General features: G+C 58.2%; 1 protein-coding gene across 3 annotated transcripts in view; it reads right to left on the bottom strand.

The window, feature by feature from the left end:
- The window catches only part of SH3PXD2A (SH3 and PX domains 2A), a 243,415-nt gene that overhangs the window by 93,922 nt on the left and 134,960 nt on the right, over window positions 1-14,533 (bottom strand). The gene's annotated exons all lie outside the window — the stretch shown is intronic.

Genomic DNA, 14,533 nt, shown 5'->3' with positions numbered 1-14,533 from the left:
CTGGTCTCATTTGGAGCCGGGGTTGGAAAGTTGGGAGCTTGGGCCAATGGCTTCCTGCTTCCCACGGAGGCCCAGGAGCCCGTCCAAGGCCCAGCTGTGCCTGTTCCTACCTCGGCCGCTGTGGGAAAGAATGCTCAGAGGAGGGCCCTGGGCCTCTCCCAGGCGCCTGGCTCACCTGCACGGCCTGGGAGGGCAGGGGCTCTGGGAGCCTGCATGGTCACCTGTGACCACGAGAGAACCGTCTTCCAGGTTTGCCAGAACTCTGTATCACAAATGCACGAACACTGCGCACTCAGACGTGCCAGGCCCCTTGACAGCTGCTTGATGTTGTTCCTGGGGCAGGTGCCTTAGGCCCCTTTTACAGATGAGGCTCAGATAGCTTAAGTAACTTGCCTGGTGCCTCACATCTAGCAAGGAAGCAAGGCTGCAGACTCATGGTTGTCTGTGCTCACAGCCACCACTTGCGCCTTTCAGCCGTCTCTAGTTTCTCACAACCTTCCACGGCTTGGGGAAGGCCAGCTTGTCCAGAAAGCCCACTGATTTTGACCTCCAATCGCCCCGAGTGTCCCAGTTTGGCCCCCAACACCTAGTACTGCCCTGCCTGGAGCTGCCTGATAGAATTCCCTGTGATCACTGATGGAAACAGCATCTGCAGTGCCCAGGATGGTGGCCACTGTGGCTGTCGAGCACTTAGGAGCTGACTAATGTGATGCAAGAATTAATTGTTATTATTTTTTTGACCACGCCATATAGTTTATGAGATTTTAGTTCCCTGACCCAGAATTGAACCCAGGCCCTGGCATTGAAAGCCCAGAAGCCTAACCACCAGGGGACTCCCCAAGAACTAAACTTTTAACCTTGAAAAAGTGAAAGCATTGGTCACTCAGTCATGTCCAGATCTTTGCAACCTCATGGACTATAGCCTGCCAGGCTCCTCTCTCTGTGGGATTCTCCAGGTAAGAATGCTGGAGTAGGTTGCCATGTCCTCTTCCAGGGGATCTTCCCGACCCAGGGATCGAAGCCGGGTCTCCTGGAATGCAGGCAGATTCTTTACCATTTGAGCAGCCTAATTAAAATTAAAGACACCAAGCTGGACCACCCAGCGTAGGGTTCACAAGACCTGGGGGACAGCAGCCTTCTCTGTGCCTCAGTTTCCTTGACTGAAAAAATCAAGGTTCTAGACTGGGCCCCACGTGACTTCTGCCCAGGCAGAGGCTTCCAGCTCCAGGCCCCTGGCAGGCCTGGGTCCTCCTTGCTGTGGAAGGGGCAGCCTGGGAGCCCTGTGTACTGGCTCCCAGCCCTCCCCCAAGCAGCCTTCCGTCAGCACCAAACCTGCTCTCTCTCCTCTGGGTCAGCCTGGCTCCACTATAGCAAAGTCACCGTTCAGCAAGACAGCTCCCAGTGGGCCAGCCCTGGGCCACCTCCTCCAGCCTCTGCGTGTACTGACGTCACCAACGAGTCCCCGGAGGCCCTGGAGCAGGCGTGAGCCCTTGGACCCCAGGGCATGGTGGGAAATGGGAGGGGGATTGGAGGGAAGGGGTCAGGCCATCCCACCCCGAGTGAGGCCTTCCTCTCCAAAGGTGGGAGGGAGAGGCGTACTACTATTATTGCTATTGTTACTATCACTAATACCACAACTGACAAGAATGTCATGTTTTTTCAAGCATTCACATTATGCCAGGTACCAAACTAAGCTCCTGACACACATCAGCTCATTTTATCCTCCTGGCACTCCTGTGTGTGGTAGGTTCTCTTATTTCTCCCACTTTACAGAAGAGAAATGGAGGATCAGAGAGGGCATGTCACTTGCCCAAGGTAACACAGCATGTGAGCCCAAGTCGCCCGACTCTAGCACTCAAATCATTCACCATCTTGTGGTTCATAAGAACACCTATAAAATTCGGCCAGATAAGCTAGTTAGGAGTAGGTGGGAAGAGGAAAGTTAAACCAAGACGCAGGGCCAGAAATACCAAAAGGACACCAAGTTCTAGACACTCTGTTATCACAGCCTCAGCTCGGTGTGAGCATAGCCGTGAGGAAGAGGAAGCCTGACGTGACCCGAGGCGAGCATTCACGACCACCTGGGCTTAGAGGCGCAGTGGTTTCTGACCCTAATGGTCCCTCATCCGGTGCCCAGGCCAAGTCTCCTGCTGCTTCTCGGAGGCTCTGCGGCTGAAGTGAGCCTTCACGGGTCCACAGCCAGGACAGTCTGGCTGCATCTGGGGCCGGCTGACAGTCTCCACAGAGGCCGTTTCTCTCAGGGGAGCGTTCGTAAGCTCCGGGGACCGTGACGCTGGGCTGACGCTGTCCTGGGCTCTGTGTCTCTCTCTGACTTCTCTCTCCTTTCCCTCCTTCAGCGCCCAGCCCAGTACTGATTCCCGACACCCCCAAACCCAGCCGACCACAGCACCCTCTTTTTTCCTTCGTAGCTCTTACTATTAATACCTGTGCTGCTTCCTCCTCCACTGTAGGCTGCGTGAGGCAGGAACCGTGAGGTGTCTCCAGGCCTCGCACAGGGCTGGGCACCGCTGGCATTTGCTGAGTGAGTGCTCGGAGCCCTGACGACTGGCAACCGGGCTAAGGGCTGCCGGCTGGTTCCGAGGGACTGGCCCGAGCTGTGGTGTGATCCTGAGTTGTCCCGCAGGCAGATCGTGGGTCTCTGCCCTCCCCTCCCTCCGGTAAAGCCCAGTGGAAAATGCCGCTTCCTTCAGGAGGTCTTCCCTGATAATTATAGATGGGTTAGAATCCCATGGACAGAGGAGCCTGGCAGGCTACAGTCCATGGGGTCACAAAGAGTTGGACACAACTGAGTGACTACCACACATACACACACACAGAGCAAGTGCGGGTGTTAGTTTGTGTAAAATACAAGAGGGCTTGAGCAGTCTCGATGGGCAGAGTCCAGCCTCGTGATTTTCTGTCCCCTGATGAGGATGGCCTGGATCTCCCGTGCTCCGTCCTCTGTCTGCGCCATCATCCTGGCAAGTGTGTCTCTCTCCTCCCCCACCTGACCACAGCATCTGACCACCTCCTTTGCCGTGTCCCCTGTGGGCCCAACGCTGAGAACAAGGCCACGTGTGAGCTCAGAACTAACATCTGGGCACAGTTTGATGTGCTCTGGGCTTCTCTGGTGGCTCAGATGGGACAGAATCTGCCTGCAGTGCAGGAGACCTGGGTTCAACCCCTGGGTCGGGAAGATCCCCTGGAGGAGGGAACGGCAACCCACTCCAGTATTCTTGCCTGGAGGATCCCATGGACAGAGGAGCCTGGCGGACTACAGTCCATGATGTCCCAAAGAGTCGGACACAACTGAGCAAACTAACACTTTCATTACTTTCCTCTTGATATGCTTCAGACACATTATTTCAAGTACCATTCTAAGAAGAAGGTTCTATCATTACCCCCATTGTCCAGATGGGGAAACTGAGGCACAAAGACCTCACATTGCTAGCCTAGTGGCAGAGCTCAGGTTTGAACTGGGTGTTGGCTCGCTCCTAAGCCTTTTCCATCTTTTCCATCACCATCTTTTCAGTCTCTTCTGGTCTTCCCATGCCCCCGCTCCAAAACCCCCACCCCTGCCTACCGCCCCTGCTTGGAAGCCTCCCTCAGCCCAAGCGTCTCCCTCCCAATCTGTCTCTGAACCCTCCCTCAGCATCCAAGTCCAGGCGGAGGCCTGGCTCACTCTGGTGGTCTTCCCTGCCCACCTCGGCACCCCCTCCCCAAGGTCCCCCTGCCCTCCTAGTGAGAGGACTGCAGGGGACTGGCCCCTCCTCGCAGGCCCACCTGAGTGTTTAGCCAGGGTGGCCCTCAGGCCTGAAGCAGACTTAGAGTCACGGTCATCTCCACTCTGCTTCCAGAACCTCAGTGCTTAGTGACACAGCGCCCAGTCCCGGAGCCCACGGCCGGGGTGGGGCGGTGCTCGCCCACCTTCCCGGCAGCTGCTCTTTCCTCTGACTGATTCCCTGCAGCGGCTCCACTGTCCTCAGCAAGAATGTGCCAGCACCTCTTAGTTGCCAGGACTTGAGCGAAGTCCCGGAGACGGTGGAGGACAGGGAAGCCTTGGCGTGCTGCAGTTCATGGGGTCGCCAAGAGCTGGACCTGACTTGGCAACTGAACAACAATTATGTGCCAGGCCCTGGGGCTTGCTGCATTGAGTAGGACAGACTCATCCCTCCCCCAGGGAGGACAATGAACAACTGGATAAAGCCAAGTGATAAACTGGGTTAAGAGCCCTGAAGAAAGGCATAAGGATGCTGAAGTGGAGGAAGAAAGGGAGGGCTCTCGAGGAAGAGAGGATTAAAGGAGAACCTGAGGGCAGATGGAAAGGCTGGGGCAGGGCTGTGGGCTGGGGAAGGGGAGGGGTCTGGGGAGGGGTAGGAGGCTGTGGCTGGAACAGAGACCAGAGACCAAGCCTTCTTGGGCAGGCCACAGGGACACTCCCGGAAGTACTCCTAAGCATAGGGGAAGACCATGTGGGTGTTGGCACACAGGCCTTCAGGGAAGCTGTGTCCCCTGCTGTTTGGAGGCGGGTTGGGGGAGGGCCCACAGGAGGAAGGGTTCCAGCACCCTTGCCCTCAGGCAGGGCCGCCCTGCAGCTGGCTCCCTGGGTTCCTCAGGGGATGAGGCCCTGGTCGCCCCCAGGGTAGCTGTGATAATGCTTCACATTCAGCTGCTTGGCGCTTCCCGCCTTTCCTCACTCCCTCACTGGTCTCTTCTCCCAAATAAGCTGCCTGAGCTCAGTCCTCTCCTCAGATCTACTGCTGGAGGATTCGGAACCAAGACCTCCATCTCTCTCTGTCCCTGTTATGAAGTGCCCCCCCTCCCCACCTGCCCACCACGATTCCTGTGGCCACAACCCTGCCCGGCGCACAACACACAGCGGTGGCTCCACCCAGACGTGCCATGAGTCAGCAAGGGGGTGACCCGGGTCCCCTGGATCCCGAGGCGCCTGCCCTTGGCATCGCGGGGCTCTGGGGACTTCACAGGTGCCCCCTCCTGCTTGTGGTGGGGGCCGGGGCACTCCTGGCTCTTAAGCTCGAATTCTTTGGCTTGGCAGGCGCAGCCTCCTCTAATCAGAAGCCTGCCTCTGCCTAATTAAATCAGACCTGACCACAGCCCAGCTCCCACTTCTCCAGCTATTCCCTCCTCCCTGGTCCCTCCTCCCTGTCCCTCAGCCAGGCCCCGATTTAAGTCTCCACAAGGACCTCCAGGTGTCCTTCTGCACCAGCACTCGGGAAGCTCTGGAAATCAGCTGGGAGAGTTTCTGAGCGATGGAAAAAACACTGGGCTCTGAGTCAAAAAACCTGGTGCCAATCCAGTTTCTCTGGGTGACCTCAGGCAAGTCACGTCCCCCCTCTGGGCTGCAGAACCTGTCAGGGCAACGTGGGGGCTGGGCCAGAGGGGGTCGGTGTAACACTGGGCTCTGAAGCCTGGGACTGCGGGCAACCTTCTCCTCCTGCCTCTCTGTGGATGCAGTCAGGGGATGTCCAAGCAGCCTCTCCCATCCTGGCTGCATGCATGGAGTGAGGAGGGGCCTCACTCAACAGCCTGGGCAGAGAGAGCCTCTGGCCATGTGTCCTGGGTTGGGGGCTGGGAGTTCACAATGACTTAGGAGTCAAGCTATGGTTTTTCTAGTAGTTATACATGGATATGAGAGTTGGACCATAAAGAAGGCTGAGTGCCAAAGAATTGATGCTTTCAAACTGTGGTGCTAAAGAAGACTCTTGAGAGTCCCTTGGACAGCAAGAAGATCAAACCAGTCAATCCTAAAGGAAATCAACTCTGAATATTCATTGGAAGGACTGAAGCTGAAGCTCCAATACTTTGGCCACTTGATGTGAAGAACTGACTCATTGGAAAAGACCCTGATGCTGGTAAAGACTGAAGGCAGGAGGAGAAGGGGGACGAGATGGTTGGATGGCATCACCGACTCAATGGACATGAGTTTGAGCAAACTCCGTGAGTTGGTGAAGGACAGGGAAGCCTGGCATGTTGCGGTCCACGGGGTCACAAAGAGTCGGACACGACTGAGCAACTGAACAACGTGACAACTGGGCGACTGGCTGGAGAGGCTTAGTCAGGGGCTGGGGTCACAGCTACTACCCTCAAGGTCAGAGTCAAGCCTCAGTTTGGTTGGGGGAAAGGAGACCTGCTTTGTGGATGCTCCCAGAGCCAGCTTCACTGTGACCATCCTGAAAGGGGAGCCGGGCAGCACCCCTCCTCTGAGGTCTGACCCCACAGCAGGAGGCCCGCAGTGGATATGGGCTGGACTGGCCCTGGCACTCCTGAGCCTTGCACCTTCTCACCGGGGGAGAAGCCTGGAGTCCCCTTAAAGAGTCCCCAGGTGGGGAAAGTGCCCTCAGCTGTACCTTCAGGGGCTCCCCACCCTGTGACCACAGCAACCACGAGTGCCGATTCAATTATTCATCCCTATGGGTGGATGAAGGTCCCATCTTGCAATTTGGAAATTGCTGCATGGCCACAGCCCCTGTGTGGTTGTGGGGGGCAGACCTGGAGTGGGGAAGGATTTGGATTCAGCCTCTGATGCTTACCGGCTGAGAGATAACTCAACCAATCTGAGCCTAAGATTTCTCATCTACAAAAAGGAGGCATGAACCTCACAGGATTATTGCTTGCTTGCTTGCTTCACTTTTGTCGTTTCCAACTCTTTGCAACCCTATGGAGTAGCCTGGGAGGCTCCTCTGTCCGTGGGATTCTCCAGGCAAGAATACTGGAGTGGGTAGACATTTCCTATTCCAGGGGATCTTCCCAACCCAGGGATCGAACCCACTTGTCTTTCGTCTCCTGCATTGGCAGGCGCCTTCTTTACCACTAGCGTCATAGATGGTTAAACAACGTAGACCAAGCTTAAACATCCAGAACAGCTTCAGCTGTCTGCAAACGCCTGCCTGGGTGGGGGTTGGCGTAATATCCAGTGCCGCCACAAGAGGGAGCCAGACACACACAGATCCCGTGAACTAAGGCACTTGAGCGACTGAACTGAACTGCTCTGAACTTGAAGGCGCTGTAAGTGACCCAGTTACAGAGATGCCTAAACTCCAACCCACCCTAAGACCCAGCCTACAGGGCCTGTGACTGGGGGGCGGGTCACATGATCTCCAGGATGCCTGCCTCTTTTGCATCTGACTTACTGTGATTGTCTTCCCTTCTCACAGCTCTTAGCTCCCACTCCAGACCCTAGTTGTTACACGCTTGGACTATTACAACAGCCAACCGGTTTCCGTAAGATCACACAATGTCAGAGCCAGGAGGGATCCTAGAGACCCCCACCTTATGCCCCTCATCTGATGCCGAAGTGTAGAAGGGGTTAACGACTGCCCCACATCACCAGCTGGACACTGCATGCCCCAGGCCCATCTCCTCTGGCCCAGCTCAAGCCAGCACTCTCTCGTCCAGGCAGACAGACTTTCTTTCAGTTCCTTGAAATGGCCCCAGTCCTGGCTCCTGGGCTAGGTCCGCCGCCTCCCACAGCAGCGAGCCAGGCCTCTCCCCTCAGACCACGAGGCTCCCCAGGGGCAGGGCCTGGCCTCGCCCACTTCCGTGGCTTTGCGCCTCACACCAAGAGGAGGATGAAAAATGCTCGAATGAACCAATGCTTCCTGCCCGGCCTACAGGGCCGAAGACCTGGGTCCGAGGCTCAGCTCTGCCATGGGCTCCCTGTGGAGGGGCAGCTAGCTGGCCAGGGGGCTGGCTCCAATGCAGGGGCAGCAAGAGTCCCCCGCACAGGACATAACAGCGAAGCGGACCTCGGGGGCTTGGTGGGGGGTGCACCCCTCCAGCTGGAGCCTCCACGGGTGTCGCCACCCTGAGAAGAAGGAGTGGGAACGTGGGACCTGGGCATCTGCGCACAAGAACGCTCCTCCCGGGGCTGACGTTTCAGGGGAACAAAGCAGGCACAAGCCTGAGAAAATAACGGGGACTCCCCCGCCCCCTCCCCTACCAGGATACCCTTCCCCAGCCGGCGCCTCCTGTCCATCCTGGCTTTGAGAGCTGAAAGTCCTGCGCCAGGACTGACCACTGAGCCACCCTCCCCTCCTGGCCCTCACACGCCCTCGCTCTGAGCTGGCTGGTTTAGAGTCGGCCTCCCACCCGCTCGCCCACCCAGCAGGACAGACGCACCCTCAGAAGTCCTCGTTTCCCAGAGCCGATGCCCCTTTCAAGTGGGTTGGACACAACTTCCCGCCGGCCCCTTCCTCCCACCTGCCCACCCAGGTTAAAGGCGGGGCGTGGGCAGGGGCTCCTCACACAAAGTTCTGTGCTGTTCCAGCCCCCGGCCTCCTGGGGACCCACAGTCCCCTGTTCCAGCTGGCCCGCCCGCCCATCAGCATAAACAGGCTGTCTGTGCAGCTGCCAGTGGCAGAGGCTGGGAGGGCAGTGTGGCGTGTCCCCGGCCAGACGGGAGCTGTCCCACTGCTGGGGGTCTGACCAGAACTCAGCAGAGCTGGGCACTGGTGGGTGGGCTACCCACTCTAATTCCCAAGCCACTCGTCCCTTAGCGAGCGTCAAGAGCATGGGTGCCTCAGAGGTCCTGGTAGCCAGGGGGGCCTGGTGGTGGAGGGGCAGCCTCACTTCACGGCCGGCACGAACCCTGGAGAGATCTCCCAGAGCTCAAAGGCGCTCGGCAGAAGTCAGCCCAGCTCCTGCCTTCAGCAGGAGTCCTCTAGTCTTTTCTGAGCAGCCACTGCACACCCAGGAGGGGTGAACAGGGAAGGGGGAGAAGAAGCAAAAGTTCCCGTGGACAGAGCATCTGTGATGCCAGGCACCCCTAAGGCATCAGAGCCCGTGAACCTCATGACCATCCTCCCAAGAGGGTACTCCTGGCCTTGTTTACAGAGATCTGAGAGGTGAAGGGACTCATTCAAGGCCATAGGCAGAGCTGGGTGTTCTGGCTGTTGTCTCCGAGTTAGTTTAACTCAATTTAAAATTTCCACCTAGTGGTACCCTTGAGCCCTGAGTTTGCCAACCTGCCTGGTCCCTGGCACACAGCAGGTGCTCAATGAACACGTGTGGGTGAAGGCTGAGGAAGAGGTGCTCTCCGGGGCTCTTCCCAGGACCTTCTGTTTGCTCCCAGGGAGCAGGAAGGGAGGGAGGAAAAGGGTAACCTGACTCAGCACGTACTAAGTGCTCCGTGTGAGTGTGTGTGCTCAGGGTTTCAGCCGTGTCTGACTCTTGGCCACCCATGGACCGTAGCCCACCAGGCTCCTCTGTCCATGGGATTCTCAGGCAAGAATACTGGAGGGGGTTGCCATGCTCACTTCAGGGGATCTTCCCAACCCGGGGTTTGAACCTGTGTCTCTTATGTCTCCTGCATTGGCAGGCAGGTTCTTTACCACTAGCGCTACCTGGAGAGCCCAAATGCTCCATAAACACGTCTTCTATTTCCTTCTAGCACCGAGCAGGTAGGTATGACTGCGGAGAAGGTCACCGTGCTGTCAGCGGAAGCCTGGATCCTGAGATTGGGAGTCAGGCTCCCAAGCAAGGCTGATCTAGAGTTTGACCAGGATTGAGGTAGTGGGGGCTCCTGGAGGAGGCTCCCCCCATTCACAGGGCCATCCTGGCTGCACGGCCACTTTCACGCTCCATCTTCCTGCTGGGTCCTGAGGCAGGGCTGGCAAAGCCCCCTCTGCCCTGGACACTGCTTTCCCCCGAGAAGGCAGCCCAGCCTCCACCCCTGTCGGAATGGAGAGGGAGGCTGGGAGGCCTTTTCTGGGGTCTTTTCTCATGCCACCGCAGCCCCGGAGTGACTCTGTCCTCTGCCCAGGGCCTCCAGCTCTGGAAGCCTCGCTCAGCGCCCTCCACTTCAGCACCTGGGCCACCTTCACGAGGCCGGGGCCCAGACCCCAACCTAGCACGTGGCCCAGATCAGGTAGGACAGGCTCCCTCCCTTGCCGGCCTGCCGGGGCAGGGACACGCAGCAGTGGCAGGGGGGTGGGCCCCGGGCCAGATGGAGACTGGCCATTGGGACAGGCTGGGGCAGGGACGGAAGGTCCCTCCGAACATTGGGCCATTGTTTCAGGCCACAACAGAGGGTGGCTCTGTGGCTCTGGGGCTGAGGAACAGAAACCTGTTTAGCAAGGCCCTGTTCCTCCCATGCAATTTCAAGAATTTAACCAGGGTCTGGCTGGCTTCAGCAGGAGAAAATGGGCTGAGGGGACGGGACCACGCCTAGAGCTGAGAGGGGCGGCAGGGACCAGGAGACCCTCAGTCACTGTGTGAGCCCCCTGGGTGCTTCTGGGGTGTGGGGCTTCCTGCGGGCTCCCAGGCTGATGGGCTGGCAGCAGGCCCGTGTGTGGGAGGTGATGAGAGGGGGCCCCAGCCCTGGCCTCTGTTCTCTCTGTGACATGGGGGCCAAACGTGTGCATGCCACCTGCCCACGGGCTCAGGCTGAGCGCAGAGGGCCGCCACTGTCAGAGCAAGAGGACGCTGCACCCCTACAAGTGGCAGACCTGTTCTGGGGGTGGGGGGCAGTTCTCTTGCTGCAGTTTGCCCCGATCCAGGGCTGCCACCATGACGATGGTGAGCCTGGCCCTGGGTGGTGCTGACCACGTGCCAGGCCTGTTCTGGCACTTCCCACGCACCATCCTCCCCACAGCCCCTGGGGGCAGGCACTGTCGTTATTCACACTGGACAGATAAGGAAACTGAGGCACAGAGGGGCCAGAGAACCTAGACCACCCAGCTCCAGAGGGTTGGGGAGTGCTGTTCACTCTGCAACCTGGACAGTGGGCAGTGCAAATTTTAAGCTTGTTAATCAGTCCCGACCTGGGTTCAGTCAACATTTACCAGGGGCCAGGTCCTGCGGAGGGTGGTGGGGGGAGCGGTCAGAGAATGTGGGTTCCCGTGGTGGGGAGAGACCATAAACAATGTGGTGTGGCTAGCGCCACAGCCAAGGGCTACGGGCTTTTGCTGGGGGGCGGGGGGTGGGGGTGGGAAGAGGGCTTCCTGGGATGTCTGAGGACTGAGCAGGACTGGGGTGGGTGGGTGGGGAGAGGGGTCGGGAGTGCTCTATGCGGAGGGGGAGGCTGGGCCTGGGCTTGGGGGCTGGGGACAGCAGGCTGCACCCTGTGTGGGCACCTAAGGATGAGGGCGGGGCCCGTGGGCCAGGAGGTGGGAGAGATGGGGAGGGGGTCTTGGGCCCTCGGGCCTCATGGGGCTGCCCCCCTCCTATCCCTGTTCTCTGAGGGATGTGCAACATGCCAGGGTCTGAGGATAGGGCCGCTGGACGGCCCTTTAAGAACCTTAGGTTCACTGTTTCAGCGATGGGAATCGCAACTTGAATGAAAAGAGGCCTTTGCCGGGTCACGTGGTTGACTGGGGTGGGAGTCCAGCCTGGCAGCCTGGGCTCCCGTTTCCATCACTGACACCACGGGAATCAGAGCTGAGGGACTGGCTGCCCGGAGGCTCCCTGGGGAAGCCAGGCCGGGGGACGCCTGCCTCCCTGGCCCACTGGCTCAGCACAGGGGTCTCGGGGGCTCGAACACGGCTAAGCCAGGGACAGCTGAGCCGGCAGATGTGGCCCCAGGACTGGGTGGCCATGTGCACAGCCCAGCGGGTCCCCTTAGGTCCTGGGGTGTGGCCTGCATGGGGCCAGGCTCACCTGGTTGTCAGAGTCCACCCAGGACTTGCCCTGAGCTGAATCCCCTTGCATTCCAAGGGTGTGTCCTTATCCCCCTCCTTCAGGATATGGTGACCAGGGCCTCTGACACCACTCACCTGTCTTGCACGTCTCCCGCGTACCTTCTCTGGGTACTGGTGATACTGTGATCAGAACGGTCCTGCTCTACCAGACTGACTGACAATAACGTGGGGAGGGAGCAGGGCACGTGGGAGGCAGTGATACATTCCCTGAAGGAAGATGAAGCCAGGACAGGGAAGCCAGTGCCGGGGATTTTATGCAGGAAGGCCAGGGTCGGCCTTGTTGGGCAGCTGTTTGAGTCAAGATTGCAAGGAAGCGCGGGACCAGGCTGGGGGCTCTCCTGGGGAGGGGCTGAGTGTTCCAGGCAGAGCGGAGAGCCAGTGTGAAGCCCCTATGGCAGAAAATGGCTGGAGGGTGCGAGAAGGGGCAGGAGGTGTGGCTGGAGCAGAGCCAGCTGGCAGAGGCAGCAGGTGCCACCAGGGGCGAGGCAGGAGCAGGCGGAAGGGCCTTGACTCTGAGCAACACCAGAGGCATGGAGGAACGTGACAGAAGAGGGACACGATCTGATGTACATTTTTAAGTGGTCGTTCCATCCTCTGAGTTGAAAATGGACCATGGAGGGCAAGGGCAGAAACAGTTGAACAGTCAGGCCAGGATCCAGGGGAGGTGAAGCTTGCCCCACCCCTGCCCCCAGGGTAGCAGCTGGGGAGATGGTGAGATGTGATCAGGGTCTGGGTATATGCTGAAGGTGGTGCCCAAAGGATGCGGTGACATATTGACAGGGTGCTAATCTAGAATAATGCCAGGGTCTGGGGCCTGAGCCAGAGCCCCCTGGAGAGCTGAAGGACCCGTCAGCCAGTAGTTCGAGGAGAGGAGGGCAGGGCGCTGGAGCAACCTTTGCCTTCTAGCTGCTGCTAAGTCACTTCAGTCGTGTCCGACTCTGTGAGACCCCATAAACGGCAGCCCACCAGGTTCCCCTATCCCTGGGATTCTCCAGGCAAGAATACTGGAGTGGGTTGCCATTTCCTTCTCCAATGCATGAAAGTGAAAAGTGAAAGTGAAGTCGCTCAGTCATGTCCAACTCCTAGCGACCCCATGGACTGTAGCCTACCAGGCTCCTCCATCCATGGGATTTTCCAGGCAAGAGTACTGAAGTGGGGTGCCATTGCCTTCTCAAGCAGCCACATAAGAAGGCAGAACCACCATGGCTGCCAGTACCAGGCTCACCAAACATCTCTATAAAGAACACCCTTTCTGTGTGGGGCCTATGGTCTAGAGCAAAGGCTGGCAGCCCAGAGGTGGACCCCACTTCCCACCCACGGAAGCCAGCAAGTGGCCTGGGATCAAAGCTGAGGGGCTGGGGCCCGTTGCCCACCTCCCCCACTGAGCTGGGCTGTTTTGCAATCTTGTCTTCCTCACAAGATGGAAAGGGCCACAGTCCCCCACCCCAGCCCCCTGAGCGCTCAGAGGTCCTGCAGCAGCACACTTGAAAGACGCCGGGGTTATCTGCAAAATTCCAATTAAATCCACAGGCTTTGATAATTTGATAAGCCACTCCACAGTCGCCCCAGAGTCAAAATACGCTGTTACTCGATCCCGTGTTTATGTTTCAGGATGGAGGGGGGAGGTGTATGGTGGTCTGGGATGGTGCACACGGTCCTGAGAGGAAGGGATGTGAGCACTTGGCTGACGGATCATCAGCGCGGGTCACCCTTGGGTCTGAGCTACGCTCTGCATGCAACACAGGTCTCTCTTCGCAGGTCCTGGAGGCCGAGAGGGGCCAGGGTGGAGAAAACCTCTGAACTCTGGAGCCACAGCCAAACCCACCTCCTGACCCTCAGGCCTGTCTCGTGCTAGAGTGGTTCTGTTCTCAGGCCCTCTCTTGCCAGATGAGAAGTGAACTGGCCCAGGTGGCCGGTACCACCTCAAGAAGAGGCAGATAACCCCTGTTGCCATGGAAACTTGGAGACTAAATTGCTTTATGGCTCCTCCCTGCAAAAGCCAGGCTGTGATCTGCAGAGGTGGAGTGCGCAAGGAGCCACGTTCCATTCTGTTCCACAACCTCCCATCCAATGGGCCAGTAGCACTGGCCGGGTTATCTCAGTACACGTGTCATCTCGGTAAGCCCCTGAACTGCCCCAGGAGTCCGGCATTCCTGCTTTTCAGGGATAGAAACACAGAGAGGCTGGGAACATGATCTGAGATCACAGAGACTTGAGTGGTGGGTCTGGACCCCAGAGCCTGCCCTGCAAAGCCACGCCTGCGGCCTCACCAACACATAACTGTCTCCCCAAGCCTAGTTTCCACCATTCCTTGAGGGCCTTCCAGGGATGGGCAAAAGGCTAACCTATTGCCATTAGTCGGTTTCCCTGGTGGCTCAGTGGTAAAGAATCTGCCTGTAATGCAGGAGTTACAGGAGATGCAGGTTCGATCCCTGGGTTGGGAAGATCCCCTGGAGGAGGGCATGGCAACCCACTCCAGTATTCTTGCCTGGAGAATCCCATGGACAGAGGAGCCTGGAGGGCTACAGATCATGGGGTTGCAAAGAGACGGACATGACAAGCAACTGAGCACGCACGCACACATTGCCATTAGTGTGCAGGTGAAATAAGACCAACTTATTTAGCTGACTGCCAGAGAGAGGGTGTGGGGTCACCAATCAAAGGCAGGGTCAGCTGATTTTATGTCCATGCACCTGCTACTTCACCCAACCAGTGACAATCCCTCTGGGCACACGATCATGTGTGACTCCAAGGATCAACCCACCTGGGGAGGGACATCTCCTCTCTCCCTGTGGAAGGAAGCTGAACAAGAGGCTCTGAGAGGCCAGCACAACTGGGGAGTGGCAGGGCCAGGTGGACCTGGGGATGCTGCGGCT

The sequence above is a fragment of the Cervus canadensis genome, chromosome 8 (genome assembly GCF_019320065.1).
Source record: "Cervus canadensis isolate Bull #8, Minnesota chromosome 8, ASM1932006v1, whole genome shotgun sequence".
Taxonomy (NCBI): Eukaryota; Metazoa; Chordata; class Mammalia; order Artiodactyla; family Cervidae; genus Cervus; species Cervus canadensis.
This window is presented reverse-complemented; position numbering and strand designations above follow the sequence as displayed.